The 22,158-nt window shown below is 42.2% G+C and overlaps 1 non-coding gene across 1 annotated transcript; it reads right to left on the bottom strand.

The window, feature by feature from the left end:
• Positions 1 to 21,672: 21,672 nt before the first annotated feature.
• LOC134403256 (U1 spliceosomal RNA) lies at positions 21,673 to 21,836 on the bottom strand. Its single transcript, XR_010025792.1, has one exon. It is a non-coding gene; the product is annotated as a U1 spliceosomal RNA (small nuclear RNA).
• Between the last annotated feature and the right edge of the window lie 322 nt (positions 21,837 to 22,158).

Here is a 22,158-nt window from a genome sequence, read left to right as displayed (position 1 = left end):
TCCTGACCTTGCCGCTTCCCCTCACAACATACCCCCCCCACACACACACACAGGATAATGTAGCCCTCGCCACCCACTAGCCCGCAATACCCCCTTTTTTTGTATAGCTCGTCCTCTTTAACCAGCAGCAGCGGGAGCGGGGTTAAGGACGGCAGTGGAGGAGATGCTTCCTCTTCAAAGCAGGCGGGCGGGCTCTTGAGAGAAAGAGAGAAGCTTCCGAACCGCCTCAGAGCCTTTTCAGCATCCCAAACCAGGTGTGAGGAGAGAGAGAGAGAGAAGGCAGCTCCTCTTTCTTTCCTGTCCACCAAAAGGAGGGTGAAGGAACGAAGGGGAGGGCGAGAGTTAAAAGCCCCCTTCTGTCCCAGCTGACAGTTTGAAAGCAGCCATTTTTAAAAGGCTAATTGTAATCTGCTTTCAGAGGCGGGCGGCTGGCTGGGGCCGAATCCCTCCTCTTCCTTCTTCGCCCTCCCGCTCCGCCGGGTCTATTTCGATCCGTCCCTCTCTCTTTTTTTTTTTTTTTTTTACTGCCAGGCAGGCCCCGCCTCAGCCAGCGTGAACGGCGGCGGCGGCTCCTCCTCCTCCCCTCTCTGAAGGGATCCCCGCAGCCAGGCAGACGCAAACGACTCAATCGCCGCTTCAGGACACTCGTTGCTGGAGCAGCTGCACTGAGAAGGACCCTGCCACCTCTGGCCACAGCTGGAGGGAAAGGGCAGGCGCGCAGAGGCCAGCGGCTTGTTTCCTTCACGCCCGCCGAGCCCCAGAAAGTTCCTGTCCCAGACGCCCCAGAACGAGTCCTTTGGCACGGACGGCCTAGAGATCGACAGGAATGTCTCCCCTCCGCCTTCTGAAAGGAAGAAGAAAAGGGGACTAGCAGCAGCGTTGCGCTTGCTTGCTTGCTTGCTTGCTTGCTGCTTCAGCCTTCTCTACAGCTTTGCAGGGCAGCTCTAGAGAAAAACTACCACACAAAGAAGAGCTGAGCATGTGCAGCAACCGAGGAGCCCCCTTAAAGGCGCCGCGCATTGCTCCATTGCATCACTTTTACTCTGACACGAGCGGAGCAGAAGCATTTGGTCTGCTAGGAAAGCGCACAGAACAACAAAAGGGCTGGTCATCTTTTCCACAAGAGAGAAAACAAGTTCCTGAACTTATGAAACAAAAACATAAAAACAAAGCCAAGACTGGGAGCTTTTCCCGAAATATTTTGCAAGCGCTGTGACTCACTGAAACAAAATTTAAAACAGTGCAGGAGGGAAAATATCAGCAGCGTAGTTTGGGTGACTTGTCTGAGTCCTTTACAGCTGCCACGTTTTTTTCTTGGTATGGCTCATGCACCTTTAACAGCTTCATTCAACAGGTGTTTTCCCCAATTACTCTTCATACCAAGAGAGGCTTCAACTTTTTAATGCCTATCTTTCACGAAGATGTTAAACATGCAATAGCTTTACCACACCCAAATTGTCAACCTTAAGGACATTTCCACTATTCTTCTAGTACATTATACAAGGAAACAGGTACAATGCTTTTATGAGCTCCACACTTTTGGACACTACTAAGCTTCTGCTTATTCCCAGAGTTTGTAGAATATATTCACAACAAACACAGACAGCGGAGGATATTTACACATTCAGTTCTGACATTAATTGCTTATCCAGCAGATTTTCCCACCATGATAAAAGTTGTCCCATGGATTTCTTTTGACATTTCAAAGTTCTCCATAATAGAGAAGTATTTGCTTTCAAACAGCTTCCCATCTTTTCTCTGTCTCCTGCCCCCCACCCTCCTCATCCCCCAGGATCTTCAATTGAGGATTTCCTGGCCGTTTGTAAACCATCTTATGTTTGCAATCGTGTATCACTATTTGGGCCTTGCATATATTGGGTCACTCCATAAAAATTTAGTGCAGGCAACTTTCAGTTGCTGAACACAGAACAAGTTCATGTTTGCAATCCCTTCCCCCTTGATCACCTTTAATGAAATAACTGACAGTCTTTCCACTGGCTTAAAAAAACACCCACTCCCACTTGGCATTGTGCACATGCTAGCCTAGTTGGAGTCAGTAGTGCTCACCCACCAACCCTACATTCAGTAGGGAGAAGATCAGGAATACACAAGCCACATGTGGCCCTTGGCTGCTCTGTGTGGCTAGAGGGAGCCGCACAGCCCAGCAGACCAGGGCAAAAGACTGCTATTCTGGCAATGCTGGCAAAGCTATTCTGGCAATGCACAGTTACTAACAGGGACTGGATGATGAGACCACATCACGCCAGTCCTCTTCCAGCTTCATTGGCTGCCAGTCCAGGCCTGATTCAAAGTGCTGGTATTAACATTCAAAGCCCTAAACGGCTTGGGGCCAGGCTATCTGAAGGAACAGCTCCTCCCATATGTACCTAAGGTCAACCTCAGGGGTCCTTCTCCGCAAGCCCCTGCCAAAGGAAGTGAGGCAGGTGGCTACCAGGAGGAGGGCCTTCTTTGCTGTGGAATAAGCTCCCAAGGAGTTTGCTTGGCACCTACATTATATTCTTTTAGACGCCAGGTGAAGACCTTTTTATTCTCCCAGTATTTTAATGATCTATAAATTAATTTTAACCTTGCTGTTTTAAATTCGTATTTAAAAATTGTATTTTTGCATTGCTGCTGTTTTTATATTGTTTGTGCTGTTATATTGTATTTTATGTTATGGTTTTATACTGTTTTGTTTTGAATTGTCTTAATTTTGTAAACCGCCCAGAGAGCTTCGGCTATTGGGTGGTATAGAGATGCAATAAATAAATAAATGCTATTAGAAGCTCTGGGACAATGATTCCAATCAGGGGTTGCTGAAGGAAAGAGGAAGCTTTAGCTAATGGTGGTGGTGGGGAAAGCAATCCCTACTGGGCTCACAGGGTGGGGGGGAGGCAGCCTCCTTTCCCCCCCCCTCGCATTCAGCGATGCTGAAGCAGCCTTTTCTATACCCAACAAATCTTGAGAAGGAATGCTGGGATGGGTGGGGGAAGTGCAGCCTCCAGACTATTACCCCTCATCTCTTGTGATTCTCAGGGCCAAAAAAGGCTGTGTACTCTTGATACAGATGAATGGAGACTGGAAATTGGATCTTTCTGTTCCTGTTTCTGGAAGTGTTGCTGCCTTGGTGTGATCTATATAAAAATTAGTATTCCTGATCTAGAGTCCATAGTAACCTGTATACAAGCTGCTGGATTGATGAAAGCTGATTCAGGCGGGAAGAGATGAACTTTGTTCAACCATTCCTATAATCCAAATCACAATAATGAAAATAAATTACAATTAATCACAAGAAAAAGTTATCTCATATCTATATAGCGTTCCTGTTCAGAACAAGAGTTCAAATCCAGATCTTCTTGCTCTCTAACTGAAATCTGTGAATCAAACAAGACTATAGAATAAAAATTGCCTGAATGTATAGAAAATTGTTTCCACCTTTGCATTGTTTATCAATCTGAGGCAAGCTGTTCCGGACCTAACGCTCTCAAAAGGATAACTTGTTTTGATTTTTCGCACAAAATGTCTGCCTCATAAGAAAACGGCTGTTCCTATACCATCTTGTCTCTGGAGAGATTAAAGAGAGACCAAGCATGCACCTACAGCATACTCTTTCTGCAAACCTTCCTGTAAGTAAAAGTCTCAATAGATATAATTCTTCTAATACTGAAGTCAGGTGACCCCATGTCAATTGCTCTGAAGACAAAGTAGGGCCATCAGCAAACAAGGAAGTGGTTGCTCCATACCTGAGAAAACCCAAGGTATGCAGAAGTACAAGAGATTACTCCTCAGAAGGCTGAACATGTCCCTCACAAAAGGTAGAGGAAAGACTGTGCATGCATACTGGACTCATGTTGCTGTGCGGTGGAATCCAGGCTACATAAGTATGGAGCTCCCAAGGGCAAGCCTTCACTCTGCCCTATTGCTGTCAGCAATTGTGGTTCCTGTCATCACTTCCACTTCCTCCTGTCATAAGGTGGGTGACCGAAGAAGAGTCAGAGGAGGTGGAGCTGTTTGGTTGCCCAATGCCCCAGCAATGGTGTCAGTGAGTGAGGCAGGCAGAGAGGATTTTTGCCTTTAGCCAGTGGGGGAGAGTGTGAGACAGCTTTTCCCTAACAAATGTTTGCAGCTTGGTGACTGTTTGAACCCAACATCCTGTGATTCTGTTTCCCTCCTGGGCTTGGAGAAGAGCAGGGAAATGCCCCTCATTGGCACCCATGCTCTAATAGCTTTGGAAGGCAGGCAATCAGCTACCTGCCTTACATGAGAGCCTGGCCACCAACAAGGGAATTTCTCCACTCTGCTCCCTGTCGTGGACCAGAAGCAGCTTACAACAGGATAGCAAGAGTGAGAGAAGGGCAATTAACATCATTTGCCCTCCTCTTCAAGTGGAAGCGCCATCTGACAAGCATTTTATTGCACGCTCATTACTGGGCACTCACAGAGTTTGCTCAGGTTCCTCGCATGGTGTCATCTGCCTCCCACATGCCTTCCGCCCCTTCTGGCCTTCCTTTCACGACAAAAAACCTCGTTAAGTCTGATGTATTTTTAAACACGGAATTGCTGCTTTCTCCTGCTGTGTGCAGGAGAAGCAGCGCCATTAGACCAGCATACTCAATTGGCTTTATGCTTGTTGTGTACTTCCTCTATTGAAAGAGGAAGGAAAACACGGGCAGAGAAGCAACGGTAGGGAGCGTGTTAACCCCCGCTGTGATGGAGCTATGGGCTGTAAGAGCAGAAGCTGAGTGGTAAGTGAGACTCTCAGTCCTGGGCCTTACATCTCCTTGGGGGAGGGGGATCATAAAAGACAATGCAGAAGTGTTTCCGCTGCATTTTGAATGATTGATGAAATCTGCTGATTAAGGTTGTAATTCTATACACACTTATGTGGAAGTAAATCTCACTGTACTTAATTAGGGTGACCATATGAAAAGGAGGACAGGGCTCCTGTATCTTTAACAGTTGCATAGAAAAGGGAATTTCAGCAGGTGTCATTTGTATATATGGAGAACCTGGTGAAATTCCCTCTTCATCACAACAATTAAAGCTGCAGGAGCTATACTAGAGTGACCAGATTTAAAAGAGGGCAGGGCACCTGCAGCTTTATTGTGATGAAAAAGAAATTTCACCAGGTGCTCCCTATATACAAATGATACCTGCTGAAATTCCCTTTTCAATACAACTGTTAAAGATACAGGAGCCCTGTCCTCCTTTTCATATGGTCACCGTAGCTTAATAGGACTTATTTCTGAATAGATATGCATAGGATTGCACTGTAAGCTTGCCATTTGCCTGAGGCTATACCCACTTACCAAGGAGTGAGCTCAATTGAATTAAATGGGAGTTAATTCTAAGTACATGCTTAAAATTGCAGTGTAAGATTTCTTGAACTTGGTAAAAAAGTTGTCCACCAAGAGCATCTTCAGACAAGCGTTTTATCACACACTCGTGACTGGCCATTCATGGATCTTCATGGGCCATTTTGACAATGCAGCGATCCTCCTGCTTGTCTCCAGCTTCTGGGGGGTGGGGGGGATTGCACTACAAAATAAGACCCATAAAATCTGATTCTTCTTGGCTTGACGATAATTGGCGCCATTTCCTGTGGTATGCAGGAGAAGCTGCGCTATAAAAGTGCCCACTGAATGGCCCACATGGTCGCTACTTGCCCATGTGAAGAAAGAGGGAGCTACTCGTCCCTATTTTGGGAGAGAAGCAGGAGGTAAAGTGACGGTAGGGAAACGTGATTCCCCCCACCCCGTCTGAAAATACTCCAAGTGGCAGATGGAGGGTTCACAAGTTTAGTTCCAGTTTCATTTTTGTAGTGTCCCTAAAAACGTCTCAGCATGTAGTCCTGGTGCTTTAGACCTCTCCTAATAGTTCCATATATAAAACATTATTTTCCAGTGAATTGCCTAGTTTAAAAATATTGTTTGAGCTTATACATTCTGCAGGGGTTGCAGAGAATTCTTTAATCTTGTACTTCTGAGCAGTTTGTTAATTGTTCCAAATAAAATGCAATTGAGTCCACTGAATAACTATCTGCTGTTAAAGAGTGATGCGAAACCAGTGACTCCATTAAGTTAAGATTATGTATTCAGATATAAATGAGCTCAACCCCAGTTTTTCATTTCATACCACATTAAGCAATCTGTGCTCAAGCCAAAAAGGAGGGAGGGAAATTTCAGACCATACCCAACATTTATTCCAGTTTATTTATTTATTGAAATCTTTATTGAGGGATAAAAAAAAAGATAAATCTTTTGCTAACATTTTTTTTTACCAGTTAAGACAATGCTGCTGCAATGTAATGTTGAAAGGTGAGTTTTTCAACAGTAGTGAGCGCTATTTAGCATTGGAGCAAAAATGTGTTTGTTACGTTCTATACTGAAGGCCCCCCTCACACACACACACACACATACACAAAACAGAACTGAGGAAAAAAAATAAAGCACTCACAAGTACTAAACAAGTGCGTGAGCATGAAGAATCATGCCCTTTCAATTTTGAGAATCATTATATACATCTAAAAATCAATCAGTCATGTTGGCCCATTCTAATAAAACTTACAAGATCAATAAAATACTTTTTATCCAGAGTAACATTTTTTTACAATGGAGCAAACTTTACAGTTACACAGATATTGTTTATATATTGTAAGGCAATTTTCTGGTTGTGCATGTTGATTGACATACACTGAACTTTCTCAAGTTGGTTGTTCCAGAAATATCTTTTGTGACATGGGGAGAGAGAGATTTCTTGGTAAGTCTCTGACTTTTTTAGCGTGTAGCTTTGGGGCTTTGTCCCTGGATCCCTTCGGAGTGGCGGCTGCGTCATGTAACTCACCTGCCGCCACTCCGAAGCTACCCTGGGTAAAGCGCCCGTGTAGATGTTCCCCCAAGTGATTAGGTAAATTGCGCCCCAGATGTGCTGGGGCTTAAACAAGCCACTGCAGCTTGTTTAAGCCATAGCAATCATGCGAACTAGGTCAGTAAGTGGCATGCAGTTGAAATGTAGGGATGATAACAGCAATGACGACAACAACAACATTTCTATACTGCACCATAGCTGATGCTCTCTGGGTAGTTATACACGTTAAAAATACAATATGAAAAATTTAAAAGCATAAAAAACCCACAGACAGACAATATCACACAGAGACAACATATATCTAAAGCAGCTTCAGCAATGAGCCAAACAGCAAACAAATCCAGGATCAATTGAAACTCATCGTGTGTTACCAAATGCCTGGGGAGCGAAAAAAAGTCCGTGGTGTCAAAGAGATAGCAATGTTGATGCCAGGCAGGCCTCATGGACAAGATCATTCCATAACTGGGAGGCCAAGGTTGCTGTTTTCCGGGCCTATCTCATAGTAGGCACCCAGAGGAGGACCTTAGATGTTGAGTGTAGTGTACAGATATGTTCAAGCTGGGGAAGGTGTTCCATCAGATATTACCGTCCCGAGATGGATAAGGCTTTAAAGGTTAAAACCAGCACCTTGAAGTAGGCTCAGAAACATACAGGCAACTAATGCAAGTGGGCCAGAGTTGGTCTTAGATGTTTGGACCCTCTGGTCTGCATTATCAATCTGGACGCCACATTTTGCACGAGCTGCAACTTCTGAACCATCTTCAAAGGCAGCCCATGTATACCACATTGCAGTAATCTAACTTGGAGGTGACAAATAACAATATCCTGGTTATGCAGGAGACAGACAACAATATCCTGGGCGGGAGTTAGACAAATTAGTATGTTTGCTATATGCTAGCTCCAGTCTCACAGACAATATGCCTATGTGCAGCAGTTGCTGGGAGACATGGGTGGCAAGATGCTGTTACATTCCTGTCCTGCTTGTGGGTTTCCCATGGGCAGCTGGTTGGCCACTGTGTGAATGGAACGCTGGACTAGATGGACTTTTGGTCTGATTCACTTTGGCTCCTCTTATGTTCTTATGGAACGACTATGTTATATGTCTACCTTTCTATACATTCTGAAATGAAAAGTGCATTTGGGGTAGCCCTTTAGCCTGTCTCATTTTAAAGGGAGTCAGCAATTATCAAGGCATAAGGTTTGATGTGAGGTGTGGGGTTTTTTTAATTTCACTGTCAGAATTGTTTGAGGTTGTTAAGAAAGGGAAGGGGGAGGTGTGGATGTTGCCTGTAAAGTGTGTCAAGAATATGTAGAGCACAGGTGCAGAACCTCCACCCCGAGGGCACCCCAATCTGGCCCATGCTGTCTCTTGAGGTTCTTCTAAGGGGCAGGGCCTAGGCTCCAAGACCCACCCCCTGGAGGAAGCCCCTCAGAAGGCATCCCCTGCGGACATGAGTCAGCAGCAGAACCCTCACTGTTATCTGTGATCTCAGATGGTAGAGAGCAGTGGGGATGCCTGCCAGTGGGGTTAGGACTTACTTCCACATAGGGAAGAGCGGATGCTCTTTCCTCTGCATGAATTAGTCCTACCTCCCCTCATCCCTGATTTCCGATGAGAGGCAGCATGAGCTGGAACTCACCCATACAGGGGGCAGTGCAACTGCTCATCCCCGCACACAGGAGAGCCCCCACCACCACCAATATTAGGGGTGGGGCATGCTCCCTAACATGATCTGGTTCACAGAGCAGGAGGCAATCAAGCCCTCCACCCCAAACACTTCTGCACCCCTGACAGAGAGGGGGAAAAGAGAAAAAAGGAATGGGACTATTTATTATTTTATTACATTCTTTGCCACCCAACAGCTAAAGCTCTCTCGGCAGTTCACAAGAGTTAAAACCATATAACACAACATGGTAAAACTACAGTATAAAATAAAAATCTATCAGAAGTGCAGATATTTAAAATACACTAACAGATTTAACATAATGGAATGACTAAAATGCCTGAGAAAAGAAAAAGATCTTCACCTGGTTCTGAAAAGACTACAACGTAGGCAGCAGGTGAATCATTTCACAGCTGGGGTGCCACAATAGAAAAGGCCCTCTTCTTAGTAGCCACCACCTCTTTTGTAAGCGCTGCATGTCTTTAAATTACATTTAATGTTCAAATATATTTCTAATAGTATTGCTTTATTATGGAATTTGTATTTTTTTACAAAAGCTGAAAAGTGCCTCTTTGGATGGTTAAAAGTGCACTTTTGAGAATTCATACCCCACCAGTGAAAAAATATTTTAAAAAGCACTGGTTAGCTCCCAACTGCTGCTATTATTTTAAAAGATAAGGAGAATCTCACGATGTGTTTAACATCATATTTAGTTCAATCTTTAATGAGGTTAGAATTATGTCTGTGTTATTGTCTTATGTTATAAAGAGGTATTGGTTAAAATTGCTGATCCCTCACTAATATGGTGTAGGATGAGAAACCAATACTGCGAAGGTATTTTCACAACATATAGTAAGCTAGAGTTTGGTAGCCATTAATTCCAATAAACCCTAATTACTAAAAAGAAAGAAAAAAATAGTTTTTTCTTCTTTGAATCCTTGGCCACCACTTGGCATAGAGCAGAATGTTGGCTTGTTGTAGTTCCACATCTAATTGGAGGTAAGTGTGTGTGTGTGTGTGTGTGTTTAGTGGCAGCCATTTAGGGAGACAAGGTATAAAATATAGCTATAAAAGATCAAAAATCTAAATCCTCCTAATTAATAGAACTTCATAGTTCATAACCTAAAAAAACTGCAGGCTTCAATAAGTTACATAGATCTAAAGATAACATGCATGCAATTAAGCCGATCGAACTTCATTTGCTTTTATGTGATCCTGCCAACTTATGAGCAACTGTGTAAATTTAAGTATGTTTTACATCACGTTCAGAGTTTCTATGAAAGCACAAACAGCCTGTATATAAATACAGGATTTCTTGCTTTATAATAATAGAATGGTAATGAAAATAAAGAAACAGTAACTTCTGTTATGTATTCATTCTGCATCTCTATGCATATATTGTGTTATAGCACTGCAATAAATGAACAGAGCTATAATTGTAATTATGTTGAGATAACTAGAGTAGTTTGTTCAAATTATATTATTATATTTCCGTTTTTATGTACATATATTTATATATATTGTGAGACTGAAATCAATGCAACACATTATTACTAATGCAAATGAAGAAAAATTAGGCTTTTTACTGTTGCGTGTTGCATATAGTCATTAGAGATGTCAGAATACTGGCTTGTGAGTGATTTGTTATTACAAATGTGATTTAAGTATGTTAAGTTAGTGATGAATTTTTCTATAAAGTGAAGTTATCAGGGAGGCTTGAATAAAGCCAAATCTAACTATCTGTTATAGTTCCTTCTAGAACTGTTAAGTGACCCTTTTCCTTGGATGTAATATTTCACATTCTGAATACTTTCTTTCTTGAAATGTCAAACATGGAAATCACTTGCATTTTTTGAAGTAGCTCACATCCTTAATAGAATTTCCTACAGAAGCCAAACTAAATGTGAACTCAGAATTCAATGCTTTATTCAGAGACCAAAAGTTTCAGGGAGAGGAAAGAGAAAGATGTTGGAGAATATTTTTATGCACTTAGGTGAAAATATTAGAATATTAATTTACATAATCCCTTACAGGCTGTGCTTGGATATAGCTACAAATCAGTTTCCAGAAGCACAAAAGTATTAAGATGAAAGGTGCCTGAATGGAGCCAATTTGGACTGTAATCCTATAAACACTTACTGGGGGGAGCCCCATTGAATTAAATGATTCTTAGACCTTAGTGCTGAGTAGATATGAACAAGATTGCACTGTCAATCATGTATATCTAATGTCTGAGCTCAGTAACCCAGATTAATTTGACACATGCATTTCTATTCACTTATGAAATATTTTATTCACTCTTGAAAGAGAAAAAGTTATGTTCCTAGTTTAGGATTCCAGCTAGACCCACTAAATCAGTTCATGCTAGAAAGGAGGATACTTTGTGAACCCTATTTTCCCCCTCTTTATTATTTATTAAATAAATTTATACCTCATTTTACCCTTTATGCTTTTGGATTTCTCTGCTGTGGCACTCCGGTTGTGGAATGAGCTCCCCAGAGAGGTTCGCTTGGCACCTACATTGTTTTCTTTCCGTCGCCAGCTGAAGACCTTTTTATTTTCTCAGTATTTTAACACCTAATTTAACTTAAATTTAAACTTTGCTGTTTTAATCTCATATTTTAACCTATATTAATTTTTGCTGTGTGGTTTTATTCTGGTTGTGCTTTGTATTTTGTATTTTGTATTCGTGTTTCAAATTTGTTGGTTGTTTTTATGCTCTTCATCATTTTAATTTTTGTGAACCGCCCAGAGAGCTTCGGCTATTGGGCGGTATAAAAATGTAATAAATAAATAAATAAATAAATAAATAAATAAATAAATAAATAAATAAAAAAATAGTGGACATTAATAAAATAGGTTGAAATATCATAAATGACAACAATAGCAATTCACCCTCTCCATGTTGCAGCTCTTAGGATCGAAAAGAGGAAAATAGTGTCCTAAAATACAGCTGGGGCTAGTGTTACAACCACTGCACGCATCACCACCACATACACACACACAGAGCGAGCGAGCATTATATTCAGCATTTATGTGGTACAGGAGTGTAACACAATGAGATTTATAATGCTGAGAAGAGGGCAGATGGGGGGGAAGGCATGCATTGGCTCTTTGCTCACCATTCTAAGAAATGGGCCAGATCTACACTAAGCAGGATATGATGCTTTGAAAACAGTATATAGAATGTGTCCCGGGCCTCTGTTATAAAACTTTTTAAAGCAGTAGTGTAGATCCTGCCCTGAGCTCACAGCTCCTAGTAGAAGAGCAACCTTGCTTTTGGGGGCTAGCTAGGGCAGGATCTACACTACTGCTTTATAATGGTTTATAACAGTTTTGACAACTGTTCAGGCCCAGAACACACTACATATACCATTTTTAAAGTGTTATATTCTGCTTGGTGTAGATCTGGCCTAGTAGGTGTAGCTGTCCAGCTCTACCCTGCTGGTATTAAGTAGAATGTTCTATTAAACTGCTGCAGTACAACCTCAGCTTGTACTAAGCTAGAAGAAGCAAAATTATTAGGCTGCCCACACAGAACAGCAAACAATAGAGTTTAGAGTTTCTAAAGCTATCAAGAAATGAAGAATAAACTGCCACACAGTCTTTCTATGTCATGGGTGGGTTTTGATGCCAATTACAACTAATATGTGGGTCTGAAGCAAAGCAACATGAAATTCAACTCTAGCTACTATTGTTATCATAGATATCTGGCCTCCGGTGTATGCAGGAAAGCACAGGTGATAAAATGAATGTGGAAAGAAGAGTGACAGTACTGTCTAGCCACTAAAGGTTGATTAAAATCAAGGAATATCCTGTCTGAGCAGAGAAATGCTATGACATTCTTTTTCCACAGTTTCACAGAAAAGCCCACATGCTTCAAATTGCAATGTATCCAAAGAAGGGTTTTAACTTGGAAGTAAAAGAAATGTTTATAAAACTTCCTCCACTCTTCCCCACACAAGATTCGTAATGGGAGCATGTACACATAGTAGTAAGTTAGTAATCCTGGCTAAATAAACCACAATGTGAATAAGCTGCACACTGCTCTAAACAGCCTGTTTACTCCTTGCACAACCAAATAAACAAATTAGAAAGGGGAGAGCTCTTTTTTGTGTGTGCGTTTGTTTCTCTTTCTTTCATTTTATGCTGCTGTTGTAAAATAAATAAATTTGGCATCAGAAATCCTTGCTGATAGTATGCTAGCTCTAATGGAATATCTTCCTGAGATCTGCTGGGAGATTTTTCAGTAGATGCAGATCTCTACCTTCTCTCAAACCCTGCTCCATATCATTACTCCATGAGTATTTTCACCTAGTTTCCAAGAGTGTGGTTTAGAACATCAGTCCCAATAATATACATATCACTCAGCAATATACCTATAGTTCTAAATTGACACTGTAATTACTACATCAAACACTGCAACACCCTTGAGGTATGTGTTACATTTCACTTCAGTCCTGGTTCTATAAAGTGTTCTGTATGTTCAAATATATGCCTAGTCGTTTACTGATTTATTTCTTGTCTAATTTTGCTAGACATCACTTACCAGAAGCCCTTTTAATGAGTGCTTGGAGAGGTTGCCTATCCATTATACTCTTCAAGAAGCTGAGGCAGCATATTCTTTTAAATCCAGGATTTGTTTGGCTCCCATCCAATGCTCAATCAAGTGTTAATGTATTTTAAAAACCCAGCTCTTCCACAGCAGATAAGCGGTGCTGAATATATGCAAGAACATATGTATGCTAGAGAAGATCTCCACAGAAAGTGACCTGGGAAATGATAACTTATTTATTTCTAGGAAGGGAGGGATGGTTTCACCATCAATGCTCAGCACAACAAATATTGAACAACTGGAAACTATGTATTTTCAAAAATAAAAGCACATCATACAACATAATTTGGCCTTCCAACAACTTTGTAAAATATCTAGGTATTGAAAATGGGGGTCTTTTACAATTCTGAAATAAAATATGAATATTAGAAATATGTGAAATAGTATACAAAAAGAGATGAGAACAGATAATATTCTAAACAATTGCTCCCACTTCCAGAAACATTCCCTGAATGGAGTTCCGCTTCTGGAATGTTCCTGCAGGTAGAAAGAAGGCAACTGTTGACACTTCCCACTTCACCATGTAGCCCCTTGCGCCCATTGAAGTCTGCCCTGGTAGGTTAGGGGCCCCTCTGCAACAGCACAGGAGGTAGCACTGGTGTTCATCTGTAGAGCATCACACCTTCAGCCAAGTATTATTATATAAATATTTAATTTTAAAAAGTGTTTTATCTATAGTTGAGGAATTTAATTTGGCCCTGAGTTTTGTTCGAGAGTCAAATGCAGCTTTCAGATGAATAAAAACTGCATAGCACACCGCCTGGATTCTTAGCATATTGTGCGCCAGAAGAGGCAAATGTGCCTGTCATGGGAGGTCTTTATTAAAATTTGCCAGCTGTGTTTTTCAGCTTGCTGGGTTTTTGTTCCTTATCAGTCAGAAGTTTATACTTTTGCCTAAGGGAAGCATACTCATTGGTCAAAAGGCCTGAGTTAGAGTCCCTATATTTGCAACAAATTCTCTTCAGATGGTTTTTGGCCTCTTTGCACTCTTTGTCGAACCAGTTCTTCTTGAACCACTTTTCCTAATCTTATTTCTCAATTGGTTTTGCAAAAATCAGTCAAGATTTTAAATAGATTCATAGCCAAAGCAGCAGAGATGGCTGAAAGAACAGCAGCATAAACGGCCATTAGATCCTCCATATGAGCCACTTCCACCAGCAGGATCCCTCCACTGGATCAAAAGCCTTCTCTGGGTAGAAGGAGCCCTTCTGTTTGCAGTAGATGAATCAAGAGATAGAAAATGAAAACTCCGCTTACACAACAGGGATTTCCTGACTCGCCCCCTATTACAGCTCCCTGCACACACATACCCAAGGCTGTCTCTTAGTGTTAAGGGGCCCTCTCTCTGGAATAGCATTCAATGGGATGAAGTTGTGGTGCAGAACCCAGGAACTGGAAGAATTCGTCTGGGCTGCATTGCAGAAGTGGAAATGCATTTGTTAATGGAATATTAAACTTCTATCAAGAGAGATCTATACCTGAAATCCTTTTCGGGTACCTAGAATATCCTTTAGTTAATAAATATTCAGCCTAATCTACCTCATAAGGCTGTTGTGAGGATCATTTAAATTTAATGTAGGCCATTCTAACCTCCATAGAAAAAGCATATGATACAAATCTGATCAATACAATAGAATAATCATAAATGCTAAGGTAAGTAACCCTCATCCATTATTACATTATTTTATTTATTTATTTATTGGATTTATATACTGCCCCATAGCCAAAGCTCTCTGGGCAGTTTACAAAAGTTAAAAACAGTAAACATTAAAACAAATATACAAAGTTTAAAAACATAAAAAGCATAAAAACACAGTATCCTTATTACAGATTTGATATGTTTAAACATCCACATACTGGCATATGAGGAGTTTATGGTACACAGTCAAACCATTAGCATACTTGCTGACAATTTTGCAGAAAAGTAAAAGAAAATAAACCAGATAGTGGACAATAAATATAAAACATAAACAGTTTATGATGGACCCTTTTCTACTCATCACAGTAATAAAAGAAATCTAAAACCCCATTATGGGAACACTCTTGTAATATGTATAGGTAATTTGTAATTGAATGTAAAATCAAAGCCATCTATAAACATTATGAAATGATCTATGGAGAGAGAAAATACTTATTTTAATATAGCTTTGTTTGGAAAAAATAAGCTGTCTCGTTATTTTGTGGTACGTAGTGCAATTTGGATGTTTGTTTTAATGCAGTTTTCTATTAATTTTACCACTTATTTTCAAGGATGAAAAAATAGTGAGGAAAGAAACCCATAAAACTATTGAAATACAGCAATCCTATGCCTTACCAACCTGCCTGGTCACTGAGGTCATTGGAGGGCATGCTGCTGGTGGTTCCACATGGACCTTTGATCCAATTGGAGTCCACCAGGAGAAGAGCCTTTAGTGTGGTGGTTCCTTCTCTTTGGAACTCCCTGCCCCTGGAGGGCAAGCAGGTGCCAATATGATGATGCTTCCGGCACCTCCTGAAAACAACTCTTCCAGGAAGCATTCCTCAACTGACCAGCCACTGTTTTTACTGGTGCTTTGTTTTAAATTGAACAATTTTAATTTGCTGTTTTTAATCGTCTTTCTTTTCTTCTGCTTCATTCCCATGTGCACTGCTCCAGAATCTATTTTACATATGGAGCGGTATATAAATATTGATGATGATGATGATAAGAAGAATAAATGCAAACACCCCAAGAAAGTTGATGAGATTTATCCATGAAAAATGAATAGCAGGATTGCTCTCATTTTCTTTTGAACATTTTAATCTCATGTAAATAAATGATTTTATTCTGTAGTAAAAGTAATCTTACAAGGATAATTTCCAAAAGTGCACTATTCCTATTCTGCTACTGTCTGGTACCATTGTGTACATCATAACTTGTTACACTAATTGCATGGCATGTAGTGAAGAGTTAGCTTATTTACTCTAGTGTAAGTGCACATTTACCCTATCAGATCAGAACCACTATACAACAGGAGGAAAGGGCTAAACCTTCCACAGCTACACCATTTCCCCCCAAGAATTCCCACCCACCAACAGGGTTGTCTACGTGAAGGGTTTGCCTTGGGGTGGCTTCACAGTAGCAGCACCTCATCTACATGCCACAGCCGCCATTGTGAAGCCATCTAGGGGCAAACCCGGAAACACCACTCCAAAAAAGTCGGGCACTTACCCCGACTTTTTTGGCAGCGGAGCCCATAGTGCCCCCTGATTGGTCTCCATTGGTGGCCCCGTGCCTGTAAAAATAAAATAAAAATAAAAATGGGGGAGGAGAGGGACAGGGCTGTTCCTCCCCCTTTTTAAAAAAATATGTGCAGATGTGCAGATGTGCAAATACACATAATAAAAATAAAAATAAATGAGGGGAAGGAAGGGCAGCCAGAGGGAGTAGAGGTGGTTCGCCCTGAGTCCCTGCCCCCTCTTTGCGTCCTCCTCTGGCTGCCTCATTCCTTCCCCCTATTTTCTTATTTTTATTATCTGTATCTCCGCAGCTGCAAAGATACAGATAATAATAATATAAATGAAAAAGGTGGGGAGGAACAGCCCCATTCCTCTCCTCCCTCCCCCCTTTTTTTCTTTTAAAGAGGGGAAAGTTCGCACTTGCGTTCCTTCCCATGTAGATGCTGGGAAGGAACACAAGTGCAAGACCAAGGCGCCTCGTGGTGCCAAAGCGGCGCCGTAAAGAAGGGGGCCCAGAGAGAATTAAACAATACAAAAATCCCTCATTGGTATCAATGGAGGCATTTTAACCCCCTTCCCATGGAGGGGGGAGAATTTCAGGAAACAGCGGGGAAGGGGAGGTTTAATTCTCCCCTCCCCTTGCATGGTGGTCCTGATTGGGGCCGCATGTTTACACTAGAGTAAACAAAAAGCTAACCCTCCACTGCATGCTACACAATTACTGTAATGTACTGTTTGGCTCGCAGTAGAATTCTATAGGAGGAGTCAGACTTGAGCAAGTCTCTTAAAAATACATTTCAGATTTGGATTGAAATTCAAATTACTATTTTACTGAGTCTGAACAGGCTGCATATGAAAAGCGAGGCCCCCAGGAATGATATACCACAGCAGCATGTTTCATTGATCACAACTGAAGATGTTGTCTATGGCAGGATATGAATTAAAGAGCAAAAAGAAAAATACAGGAAATGGTTTATTATTCCTGTTATGCCCTTTGCTTCCACAGCTAATGGCTACTACTCATTTTGCTCCAATCCTGATTAATAAATATTGTAGCTATTGTGTGTGTGTGCGCGCGTGCGTGCGTGCATGTTTTCTTCCTGGAATGTGACCTGTATTGTCCCATTTTCAGTCTGGTTTAATAACATGTATGAACAGAATACTGTTCAGAGATAAAAGCCTGATTCCCAAGCTCTGCACAGCACTCACAGTATAGTATAAGATCAGGGTTTAAAATGTATTCAGACAGGGTTGCATTTAGGACGTCTTCAGACAGGGTATTTTCTCCTGTGATCTACCACTTCTTCCTGTTCTGGATTCTTTTCAGGATTTAAACATGGTCTTTATACAGCCAGCTTTTCTTTTTATGCATAATGCTATATGCCATTTACAAGGGTGGGTGGAACCTTGCAGGATGTTATCGGTTGTCCACCCTTCTGGCTTAGCCCTCCCCTATCTTGCCATGAAATGAAACACTTCCTCACAAGTTCAGAAGTCTGCATCATTGGAGAACTGCCCACCCCACCCCCACAACCCATGCAAGTATGTCTCTGTAAAAGCAACAGTAACATTTTTCTCATTTGTGTATACACCGGGAGAGGTATTGTGTTGAAGGGGGTTACACTTCTCTCCTGTGTGTGCACACGTGGGAATTGAATAGAAAGAGCTAAATGTTTTGTGGGAGAAACATGCAGAGGATCCCATTGCCAAGTACTGATTCTTCACAAGTTCAGAAGTCTGCATCTTCAGAGGTCCGCCTCCCCCAAGCCCACATGCAAATCAGTATTGTCCCTGTAAGAGTGTCTGTGGAGCTATGACCATTCTTCCCAGCCATGTGATTTCCCTCCCATCTGAAAAGACTCTAAGAGCTCCATCAGACAGGGGGAAATCACTCTTCCCTACCATCGCTTCTCCAATCTCACTGTCGTGTTTTTTAAAATCCTCCTGCCTTCTTGGGAGACAATAACGAGGCCTGCTAAGTAATTTACAAAGCTTTATTTAAGCAATAAACAGCTCTCTAATTTCTTGGAACTTTCTCTTAGGCAAAAATATACAAAGTAAGAGAGAGAATTGTCTTTTTAAGAAGAATGAAAAGCTTTTTTTTAAGACGTGAATTTCAGAGAGACTAGTTCTGAGGCGGCTTCTGACACGATGCAAGCTGGGCCAACTTTCTCTCGCCGCCTTTTCGCTCCGCCCGTTTTAGTCTGCGGCATATTCTAGGATCGGCTAACCTGTCCATGCTCTCTCCTTCGGAAGTATGTTGGCTTCCCACTGACTGTGTATTATTTGTCTTTGATGAGATAAGCTCTGGAGAAAGTTCACCACCAGCTGGTGAAGAGTCCTTGAGAGCTTTCTCCCCCACTGATACAGGCTGGCCTGTGTCTGGTGCCGATTCTTCTACTTCAGAGTCTGATTCTGATTGATCACGTGAAACTCCTTTTTCCAACCCAAGAAGAGCAGAGCTAGACATGACACTCACTTTTGTTGCTCAATACTACTTCTTTCTCAGAGAGAGGAAAGGGGAAGTAAACAACATGCACGTGGCCCATTCAGTGCGCTGTTTCTATCGCACTGCTTCTCTTGCATATAGCAGGAGATAGTAGCAAGTTCAATCTCTAAAAATAATTCGGACTTACCGGGGTCTTTCTCTGTTGCGGGAAGAATGCCAGAAGGGGCAGGAGACACATGGGAGGCAAATGACATTGTAAATAGGACCCGTGAAAATCCGTGAGTGCCCAGTAATGAGTGTGCAATAAAACGCTAGTCTGATGATGCTCTTTAAGCAACATTAACACTTTTCTCATTTGAATAGAGGGATTAAATGGAAACGTGTCGCATCTGCTCACATCCATTGCAACCACTATTCCCTCCCCATTGCGCATCTGCTTAGGCATTCCTGAAATACGGAGCCAAGCAGGGGTGGAGGCACAGAGGCACAGGAGGAGACACTCCCAACTGATCCTCATCAGTACTGACGTCAACGCTGTACTTCCCACAGAAACGAGGACACAGCACAATGGAAGGATTACACAGGGAAACGATGGCAGTTTCATCACATGACCTCCCCAAAATACCATATTTTCCCCACAGCAAAATAACACACAAAAAGGGAGGAAGACATGAGACAACAACTGCATGGCAGCAGCATCGTATAAAGCTCGCGGGGAAACCAGTGACCAAAACATGATGCTCACACGAAAAAATGCCTGTCTGACACCCTTAGACAGGGTTGGAGTGCCAATGTTTTATAAATCACACAATGTCTGGGTCTTTTTCATGTGCACATTTGTATTAACACATAGTTACACATACTTGTCAGGCAAAATTGGCTATTGGTTACCTTCTCTGGATAGCTCCCCATGTCTATTATTTAGGTATCATATAATAATTATTAACCAACAATAGAACCCATCTCTAATGTCAGCTTCAAAGCAGAACAGTGTTTGTTCTGTTTTATACTGTGACAATGCACGATTCATATAGCTATTATATTTCCACAGCAACTACTAGTGAATTTCATTGCAAAGCTTCATAAAGGGACATAGAAGAAAAATACCTAGCTGAATGTTCTTTGTCATCCAACCCAGCTCTGCAAAGCAAGCCTTTAATAACAGAAACTGTCTGCACTTAGCCATAACGATAGTTCTGTGAATGAGCCTGGGTGCGCCCTGGGGTCACATGCTCCACTTCCCCTCATCCAGCATGCTTGTGAGATCAGAAGCTTTCATTACTTTTTTTGACTAAATAGTTTAGCACTTTGTCCAAACCTGAAGAAATGGTTTAGAGCTCTTAACTATGGTTTAGAGAAACAAGCTAACAAACTATGGTTTACAAAGCTGGCTTGTTTCAATAAATCATAGTTAAATTTAAGCACACTTTGGGGCTCAGACATAAGACTAAACTATGGTTAATTAAAAATGAAAGCGAAAGCTTCCAGTCTCCTCGTGGCACCAGATGAAAAGAACAAAAGGGATGAGTGCAGAAGCCCTAGTATTTTCCATGTAATGTAATGTTCATGTAAAAAGCCTTGTCTTTCTATCCCTGCCTCACCAGAAAACACAAATACAGCTCTTTCAGCCACTGGACATGTTAAAATCCCTTTCCTTATGTCCTGCCCGCAATATTTTCCTAATGCAAAAGGTCCCAGGCTCAGTCCCCAGCATCTCCCATTCTGAAATTCTATGGTCCCTTGAGGAGGAGGAGGAGACCGAAAGAGATACATAAGCTGCTGCCTGGTTCTTATTTTGATGCTAATTACATATTTTCATTTGTCAATGGCAGGGGCAGTGCTAACAAAGGCTGGGCCCTACCTTGGAAAGGTGGTGGGCAGCCTAGAGGTATCCTGCAATTAGCCCCTAGGTACGAGAAAGGTAGCAGAGAGGAGAAAGAAAAACAGGGAGCAATGAGAGAAAAAAGATAGCAGGGGACAGAGAGAGAGAGAGAGAGAGAAAGGCGTGGTCCACCCTGTGATGCCTGGTTATGTGATATAATGTATTTTACAGGTTGGATATTTATTTTATTTTATTTATTTAAGGATTTTTATGCCGCCATTTAGCCAAAAAAGGCTCTCACGGCGGCTTACAAAAGGATTTCTTGACAGTCCCTGCCCACAGGCTTACAATCTAAAAGACATGACACAAAAGGAAAAGGGATTGGGAGGGAGGAGGAGGAGGGGGAAAAGGAAAGCAAATTCAGGCACTACAATCTTAGTTGCAAAGTTCAGCAGTTACAGTTGACAGCAGGAGGGAGGGGGCTCTCAGCTGGAGCTGGACCCAGGCACGGTGGAGAGGTGCCTGGCTGCTGCTTCCTCCCTCACTGGTGGCCTCTGCAGAGACAGTCGGTAGCAGGAGGGAGGGGGCTCTCAGCTGGAGCTGGACCCAGGCTCGGTGGAGAAGTGCCTGGCTGCTGCTTCCTCCCTCACTGGTGGCCTCTGCAGAGACAGTCGGTAGCAGGAGGGAGGGGGCTCTCAGCTGGAGCTGGACCCAGGCACGGTGGAGAGGTGCCTGGCTGCTGCTTCCTCCTTCACTGGTGGCCTCTGCAGAGACAGTCGGTAGCAGGAGGGAGGGGGCTCTCAGCTGGAGCTGGACCCAGGCACGGTGGAGAGGTGCCTGGCTGCTGCTTCCTCCCTCACTGGCGGCCTCTGCAGAGACAGTCGGTAGCAGGAGGGAGGGGGCTCTCAGCTGGAGCTGGACCCAGGCACGGTGGAGAGGTGCCTGGTTGCTGCTTCCTCACTCACTGGTGGCCTCTGCAGAGACAGTTGGTAGCAGGAGGGAGGGGGCTCTCAGCTGGAGCTGGACCCAGGCATATATAATATATATATAATTTTTTGAGGGGAAAGTGGAAACACAGTCCCCCACTACCACAAATTATGCAGTCGAGTTTCCCACATTTGGGGTAATCGAAGGGGTCAGCACACCCGGAATGCAATGGATGAGCCTCACCCTGGGAAAACCACCTTCGTGATCATGGTGTCTCCCTTGCTAGGTAAGTATGGTTGATATATATATATATATATATATATATATATATATATATATATAATGTTGCCAGTGTCTCTCAAGCCTGGAACCAGCCCTGGTGTATATATATATATGTCATAGGCCAGGCCACTGGGAGGACTAAAGGATATTATTTGGCAGGGAGATTAAAATACCAATCCAAAAACCTTCTGTATCCAATGAAGAGGCAACATTCGCTTACTTCCATGAACTTTATCCTCTCTTTTGCAGAATTAAAATCAAGGCAGCTTACAAATACTAACAAGCATTGTAAAAAACTAAATACAGCTAAAAAGCCAAATAAAGAACAACAATT

This window comes from Elgaria multicarinata, chromosome 8, assembly GCF_023053635.1.
Source record: "Elgaria multicarinata webbii isolate HBS135686 ecotype San Diego chromosome 8, rElgMul1.1.pri, whole genome shotgun sequence".
Lineage (NCBI taxonomy): Eukaryota > Metazoa > Chordata > Lepidosauria > Squamata > Anguidae > Elgaria > Elgaria multicarinata.
Note: the sequence above shows the minus strand (reverse complement) of the source record. Positions and strands in the feature narration are given on the sequence as shown.